Source organism: Varroa destructor, unplaced genomic scaffold (genome assembly GCF_002443255.2).
Source record: "Varroa destructor unplaced genomic scaffold, Vdes_3.0 BEIS01000001.1, whole genome shotgun sequence".
NCBI lineage: Eukaryota > Metazoa > Arthropoda > Arachnida > Mesostigmata > Varroidae > Varroa > Varroa destructor.
The window spans coordinates 54,959,733-54,968,550 of NW_019211454.1; the positions used below are offsets into that span (position 1 = coordinate 54,959,733).

Genomic DNA, 8,818 nt, shown 5'->3' on the forward strand with positions numbered 1-8,818 from the left:
GAAATAAGAAGAATTAGGTATATTATTATGATGATGATGTTTAACATTTGACCGCAGTCCTACCCTACCAGGCAAACCAAGCGGGAGACAATACCAAACGTCGAAAGGCGTTACGGTAAACCACTTGAAATTGCGTAAGCAGAATATTTGTTAAGTAATGTTTTTTTTTGCCTATCGTCCTGTATCAAGCTTCAAATATGTGTTCATATAAGTTGAGAGATTCGCTTTCTTTCCACAGAAAATCCATGTTCTAACCATAAATGACGGACTTACAAAATTTTACAAGTTTCATTTTACAGACCTTTTGTCATGTCTGCTAAACGGGACAATGTCCGTAAAGCCATTGACGATCCTGTATGCTTGTAATTAAAAATTATACTGTTCTTTATATATATTCTTAATAGGTGTACGTGAATCCTTTTTAAATATTATGTTTTAATGTGTCATTTCATATCTCCGTAGTACTTTAATTTTTTAGGAAGTGAACTCAATGTATTATATGGAACATGCACATGTCAAGCTATCATGAAGTGACATTATAGCCTACCTTTGAAGAAAATTAGCTTCATACTATCCAGTGATATGCGAACTTCATAATTATTACAGCCTTATCTTGCCTCGGGCTTTATCTTGTTTTTGACGTCTATTCTATTCTAGGTCTAACAATATGTGAGCTTTGACCCATTCTGAATTATAATCGAGAGAGTTCCGAGTAGCTTTCTGAGTAGGATTTCATACACTGAACTCAACAATCCAGATCGTAAGTTTGTAACATCTATCAACTTTTTTTTGTCGTCTATACTATATGACGGCAACTATGGAGCTACTAAAGAAGAAATGTCTTTCGACCATCAAGTTGTTTGGTGGATCGCCTACCGATTTCCTTCAGCTACTGCAATGCTATCATTTTTCTTTCTTTTCGCATATGACTTCCTTTTCCTCTTCAGTGGACTATGAAGCCTTCTTAGCCAGCTAGCTGTCCTTCATACATTTGTTTACATGCACAGACTGTACAGATCCGGTCGCCCAACTTCTCCCCCTTTGAATGACTACTATAACTTATACTGTTACTGCTGCGGCAATATTGGAACGCTTCTAGGTTAGCAGAAACACGTGGGTAGAGCATTGAGGAAGGTCCATGCCATCAAATAACTGAACCGCTAACCTTTTTGTCTCTAAGAATGGTTGAAAGGGGAACGATGGAAGACCGCCTTTTCGTTGAAAGGTTTCTCTTCAGGATACGTCCTTTTTTTGGTCGGCGGCGATACCTCATATGCCCACATTCCTGCCTGTCTTTCACACTTACTCTAATATATCGCCCCACCTATAGCGGTGCACTGTAGCTGCATCGGTAGCTCTTAAAGTAGTACACTCATATAGGCATCAACGCACACACGCAGTTCCTTTTCCGGTGTTCGCTCTGTCTCTAACCGGCCCATCGTCCTTACATTTGATATACCTTTATGCCTAGACTGGCAGTCTAGCAAACCGTCAGGCCTGCTAGGCGCACGTAACAGCGATGGATAGATGGATAGGGCTATTTTCGAAAAAGCTACAACTGCGATAACTAGCGCTTGGTAGAACATTGCATTGCACTAACCTGCCATGTATGCTTACTCCAAGTGGATTCCCATGTTAGCCCATGCGCTCCATGCAACTACCTCGCACCTTTTTGGCGGCTCGTTCAACCCAGAACTTCGTCCAAGCAAGATTGTAAGGTGCTCTAGGGCTTCTTTGGGACGTCTAGATTCTCTCACCTGATAAGGTTTTTCTACCCCAGGTAAAGGACTACTAGCAACAGTGGAAAGCAGTGTTTAGTCCGGCCAACTGTTTACTCCAGTCTCAACTTCCCACAGCATCATCTGTTTCGATAATCATGTTCGCCTCCACAAATTTCTTTTTATCCGTCACTTTCTTACAGGTTAACTACTTACCATTCTCGAACTTGGCTTTCCTAATTCATTTAGAATGGCGTGACGACTGCCAAATGCTCTCCCGTGGTTCGTCCACTTAAATCAGAGCAGCGTGTCGAAGTCAGCGGAGCACAATTCATCTTATTAGGGTCCTCCAAAATAATGGCCGCCAATAGATGTTCCACCTTGTCGGCTAAAAACACTAGTGCTTGAATCGTTTGTGCCCAGTTTCGCTGCTAAAGGACGACGGTCTCGGTGGCAGACATCAGCTTTGTAGAGGCAGAAAGCTTTAGAACTTTGGTAATTTTTTCCCAAACGCACGACAACGCCTACTGGCTATGCTAGAGAGTAAGCCCTTCGATACAGATGAAGTAAATGTATTTGAGGTGTGACCGCGTCGGGTAATATCTTACCTACTATTACATACAGCATGTATTAGATTACCACGATGGGATGGATGCCGGTCTTCCCTTAGAAAGAACATGTTTCTGGGCCCTACTTTAAAAAATTATTTAGCCATCTTACAGGGTAAGCCTTAGCAAAGGCTTAAGTTCTATCACGAAAGTGCATAAAGGTCAATCCATTCTCAACATAAAGTAAACGTATAATATAGTAATAGTTCGACCCACGAGCTAAGCGTTAGCCCAGGAATTTTGCAATTAGGACCCTCAAATTTTATTATTATCGTTATTATAAGCTATCTCTTATTGTTTTTCTGTTTACTCTAATTAAGCCACAGTAATGATAATCACTGTTGTGAAAAAATGTTTTCTTTCCTGCTTTTACCTATATGGTTACTTTCTACGTTTATCTCTGTATTTCTGTTATTTAAGTTGCTTGGCTTACAACCGCTTCGTCACTAATCTGACAAAAGTATACCTTCAGGTCATCCCCATTGATGTAGGGTGTTGATGTTTGCTAGACTAGTAGCTTAGTTAGCCAGCATCTGTGGCGCTTGTCTAATCCGTTTGGGTATGTAACCCATTCTGATTGCCTATGAAGCCTCTGGCTGTTCCCTACGTTGATGCTGCTCGTTTTGTCGCAGTTTCGGCAATTTTGTTACCACGAGCGTCACGCTTCCTTCCCCTCTGGTCATGCTCCTTCACTGAACAGTGTAGAGAGTACGAGCAACAGAAGCACTAGTCTCTTAAAGAAGAAACAAAAAAAGTCCGAGAACAAAAGAAAAACGAGTAGAGCGTTAGATAGAGACAAAATGCTACTTGCAACAATAAGAGCAGCAGTAGCAACAACAAACTGAAAAAGACTAAAATCAGAACACAAAATCAACTTAAATGGCGCAAGCAGTAAAGGATGCTCGAAAAAAGGAGAGGCTACCCGAACACGACCTAACTGACGTTATAAGAAGAAGACTTACGCAGCTCCGTGCCTTGATTAGGCAGGTACCATCTTGTCGACAACCAAAAACAGCACCGTCATGTCTTTGGGGACCTCGATGGGGGACAGGCGCCAAAAGGTAAACGAAAGGGCGGGAATGAATGGCTAGCCGGCACATTCGAGCTACGTTGACTACGAATGTAACCAGAGATAAAACAGAAGGAAAAAGAACAAAATGCGTGAACGATGGAGAGAGCAAGAAAGGCGCAGGCCCTTCCAACTTCAGAAAGCGTCGCCTATTGCAATGTGAGACCACTGCCATTTGATTTTCCGCTTGTAACTGTAATGGTGATTGTTGTGAATGCAAGGAAGGCAGGCGTCCGGTCCTGGTTTACTACAGCTCTTTGTATTATCGGTGATAACGACGATGGTCTCTCTGGTGATCGCCGGTTGTCATAAGGTGTAGTGGTTATGTCGTCCACCCAGTGTTAAGAAGCCCTCAGTTCATGAGAGTTGGCGACAGGTGATCTTGAAAAGAGCCATAGTCGCGAAGGGTGGTGTCGCAGGCCAATCGATAAAGGGGGCACGAAGGAGGAGGGGCGCGACGGAAGCCAAAATAGGGGCGGCGAACGAGCGCGTAATGGTGCCAGGGCGTGTCAGAACAGACACTTCTCACTTCGTTGTTATTGGCTACTAGATATCGGAAGACGAAATATTTCTGGGCCAACTAGCACAACATACGGGGAAATAAACCGACCTGTTGATCCCTATCTGTTCTTGTTGTATACCCTACCATTCGTCTATTATGAGAGGAGTCACTGAGGCATCCATTGTCGATAAGGGCTATAGTAGTCGTTAAACATAGAACACTTGAAACACAACGACTAGACAAATACAAATTACTTTTCCACCCTTTAACCATTCATGTTAATGATGACTTTTTACCTTCATGAGCTTAACGGCAATTATCTGTGAGTCGGCGAAGTCAACTGCCATCTCTGTCGATACCGCATTCGTTTTAACATGGATATAGAAAATGTGAAACCTAAAACCAACCTGCATAGGTTGACAAAACTTTAGCTGCCAGGCTATCTCGTCATTAAGAGTTTGCGATGTTGCTCATTTTTCTGCAGAATTTATATCCAGTTTATCAAATGGATCATCTTTTGGTGCCGTTTTCCTAATTAAGCAATATTATGGAGGCCTCCCTCGGAATTTATACAGCTTACTTTATGTAACTTGTCACTTGGATAACTCGCGAAATCTTTAGAGTTTTCGCGGTAATTAGAAATGCAAAACTCGGTTCTCCAGAGTTGTCATTGCCCACATTATCGTTTGCCCATACTTATCCGAATACCGATAGAGGAGATACTTCAATAAAAAACGCCTTTGATATAGCGTGCAATCGTTAAGGTTTCGTGCAAACTTCGTGCCAGCTAATGGTGCGAGTGAAAAGCTGGTAACCGTGAACTGCTTCCTCACATAGCTAAGCGACGTTAATTATGTAGTCAACATAAAAATATTCATATGACTGGTATAAACACAGCCAATATACGATGACTAATTCTCTTGTTGTCATTGGCACAATAGGACACGAAGCGTCTGCTCTTTTGTGTATGTCTACAAGGAGAAACACATTCTATGTGTAACTTAGTTGAATCTGTAACTGAACTTTCATCATGGAAGTTTATTCAGGCTGAAGACTAGCTTGGCGAGAGCAGCAACTGTGAGGTATGAGCGTGGCTTTACAAAGTGAACCAATCTATTACGCCTACGCCTAGTCGATAACATAAAAGAGAGGAAAGTTGGCCTTATAAATGTGCTTCTGTGTATATTAAATATAACTATTCGCTAAATTGTCCAGTGTTTCATACCTTATCTAAAGGTTCAGTAATGGTATTAGCCACTAGCCGTGTGGCCTGTCTTTAAAAAGAGACAGTTGAAACCAAGATAGGCCTAAGGTTAAAAGAAAAAGTTTACCAACAATACAGAAGTGGCACAACTAAGACATTGTAATATGCGTTACTTGCAAACGCGTTGTCCTTATTATGACTGTATTATAACTAACCGATTGACCATGGGCCTTTCTTGCCCGTACCGCTTTTTCAACCCCCGTTAGTCACTTCTGAGAGAGAAGATGAAGCCAGCCACGCAGTGGGCGAAGCTAACCAAAAAATCTACAAGTGCGAAAAATTGCAGGTCTGCGAAAACCATGTTTTGCTACCATTATCATCGTGCAGAAATAGCAACAGATGCGCAATGTCTCCCAAGCATTTGGTTTAGGGAGGGTTCACAAGAGGAAAAAGCCGACAGAGACAGTAACAGACGAAAGGAACGAATCAGTTGACGCAGCAAACTAAGAAAAGAAACAATGAATTAGTGTTAACGAGGAATTGCGAAGACGTCGACCTGAAAGCTCTTCTGGATATTCATCGCTCATTGTAGAGGTCGGTCCTTTCCCTCTTATTCTTTCCTTACTCGAGGGAGGAAGGCAATAGGTGATGTGGAACGATAACGGGGGTCGCGCGATATTATGCCATCGCTGGCGAAACGAGCGAATGTGTATGTATATCTCTGAGACACGCACGTTTTTTTGAATAACGATCAGACAATGTAGCACACTAACGCGAAGAGTGCCAGCTAGCCACCCAGGACCCCACGACGCTTCACGAATGGCAGGACCCAGCCATGGACAAGTTCTTCTGGTGGGCAAGTGGGCTGTCAGACGAACGGGTTAGCACGGTCAAAAAAGCTAGCTTTCCTTATCATAGTATACTTTTACTCTTCCCTTTTTCCCTTGCTTCCTATTTTTGTTTCTTGCGCTTTCAAAGCAGCGATTTAAACTGCATTGCGCTCATCTTCAACGCCTTCTAGTCCGGCTGCGCCCGTCTCGTACGTCCGCATCTGAACTGGCGGCGATTCTTTAAGGAAACATTGTGCCGCGGTGACAAAGCAGTCGACGCGGTTTACATTAGACATGCTTGGCCTAAACCTGAACGTCGAGAAGTGTGGCAGTGGCAGTGGCGATGCAGCACGACCTACCGACTCTATCCAGTACCGTCGAAACTAATCCGCGACAGTCCTAAGTAAGCCGTTCAAGTCCACAACAATAGAGTTCTGAGATTATTTTTAAATTAATGTGCGATAGTTCACCGAGTGGCGCTGATGCTCGGCCTCTCGCTCCCTTGTTCTCGTTTTAGTCGGTGAAGTCATTCGTACGTTTTTTCGTCACATCACTGAGGAAAGGACTATGGACTACTGGGAGGCTGCATACATTTTGACGGCCGCTTGTATTCAAGAAGCTACGTGGGAGGCAATGGTACGAAGACATCAATCGAACCAACGCTGCTTCGGCCCGGGTCCAGAAAATCCGTCCGGTGTAGTCGACACTCGTTAACCATAGCTGCACTCGACGCTAATCCGTTAATTCGCTAGTGCATCAATGCATTGGGTAATCGGGTATTTGGCATTAGTTGGTACGGTAGCCAAGTGGCGTTAGCCACCACAAATTAAGGATCTTTCGTAATGAAAGTGATAGTGGCATTAGAAGCGCTGCAGAATAGGTAACATTTTCGGTTTAGTGGCTTTCTTGTATTTCTTCATGGCGTACACCTACTGCTGGCCGAGTGTAGACATCAATAATGCGATCCACCAATGCTGGTCTAACGGATGAGCTCAAACGGCACGTTGGGCGGAGAGAACAAAAGCCGAAAAATGACGGGAGGCAGCAGGGCAAACGAACCGAAGTACTGGCTGAAACGAACATTCTCTAAGAAATAGCGAGATACATAATACAGCGTAATCTTGGCATTGGTCATCATCTTTTGCCCATTTTCGGTGGCTCCCATAAAGGCAGCACGGTCTGGTGCCGAACATCCTCCGTGCCGTCGACAAACGGCAGTGATGATAAGGGGCAGCTTCCATAACCCAACAACCTTTTTCCACGATGCCTATCAATAAATTTCCCTTGGTATATAGGGAGGCTATATTTGTCTCAATTATCTGATAGGATACTTAGGTGTACATAAGGTAAATATTCGCCCAATGATTCGGTTACATCTGCCTGGCAATGCTTCATCTAAATAACCTTCATATTGATAAATCAACTGAAAGATCAGCAATTGCACAGTAAATAAGGCTACAATTAAGAAATGTTTATGCGAAAGACGAAATTGATTTGCTATGCGCATACAAATATGCCTTTGACACGTCCATACGACGTAAATAAATAGTTAAGTAAGTTAAGCGTATATATTGATTTCTTTTAAAAAAATGTCGACGTAGACGCGCATATTCGCTTTTACGTAACATTCTCTATATTTAGTACGAGTTATGCGTGTACTCGGCTTATATGACTTCTAACTTTTGTGGCCTGAACGTAGTACGTAGGGTTTTCCATCTCAAGGCAGCCTAGGTTTAAGCCGAAGGGGTATACCTTCACCTATTTGAGATCACCGAAAAACCGTCCAGCGAGGTGGTCCTGCGGTGCCGATATCTAATCTTCTGTCGCTGCTATTCTTCTTTTCAAAGGACAAAAAAAGCTAAAAAATAAAACGGCACTATCCATTTTGAAAATTTGCTCCGCTTTTTTCCCAGCAAACAGCAAATACTCGACAACGAGGGACAACAGCCTCTTTGCACGGCGAATTGGACCAATGTTGTAAGCATCGCGAAGTGCATCTCTCTCTTTCTATTTGACTGCGCTGGCAGGAAGGACTTGCCTGAGTCAAACAAAGACCGCTTCCTTGTGTCACTTCTCTATTCTTAGCGTTCTCATCCTAAAGACCGTGGAAAAACTAGACGGCAGCAATAAGGCAACGCTGGGCTGAACGAACATCTGAACGTGAAGAGCTATATCGTTTCGGCGAAAACAGCGTCGACTGACTCGAGCGTGCCTTCCCTGCAGCCGGCTATAGCACCGCGACATCCAACGACCCAAAGGCGCAACTATCAGCAACGCCATTACTCAACTGGAGGCAGCAAAAGTATTGTCCGACTAGCTCGCATTGATCAGTGCACTTTGTCTCCATTTATGTGTCTTTCTCTGCTTTTTTTTTCTGCTGTTGCTGTTTTGTACGCCGCTACAATAGCTCCATCGACGATAACGACAGTGACGTCGTCGTCGATGGAACTATTGCCGGCCGCCTAGCCCATTGCTGCCGGCTTCGTCCCTATTCTAATCATTGCCTCCGGTCGGCGCAAACCAGTAACTGGCAGCAGCTAAAACTGAGTTCCGTATTCCGAGACTGAGGAATCAATTCGAGAAAGCAGATCCTCCAGCTAGCGGCATTCAAATAACTTGTCAGTCTTCCCCCAGAAATCAGGAATCGTAAGCGACTGCCAAGACCGCTATCCAATCAAGGCGAGATAGAGCTAGGCATAGAACAGGCGACCCAAACGCCGTATCCCAACAAGTCTTCTGCCCCATAACCTATACTAGCCCAGCTTTCCTGGGCGGGCTAGTATAGTTGTAGAAGCAACGCTAATAGTGGTAGTAGAAATAGCAGAGTATCTGCCTTCCAGAATCAGAAAGAAAGCCCCTCGTCCAGGCTCAGAGCCTTCAGCCTGCC

General features: G+C 43.8%; 1 protein-coding gene across 12 annotated transcripts in view; it reads left to right on the plus strand.

Annotated features, from left to right (window-relative positions):
- Ca-alpha1T (Ca[2+]-channel protein alpha[[1]] subunit T) overlaps positions 1-8,818 on the plus strand; it is a 245,041-nt gene that overhangs the window by 136,365 nt on the left and 99,858 nt on the right. The window lies entirely within an intron of this gene.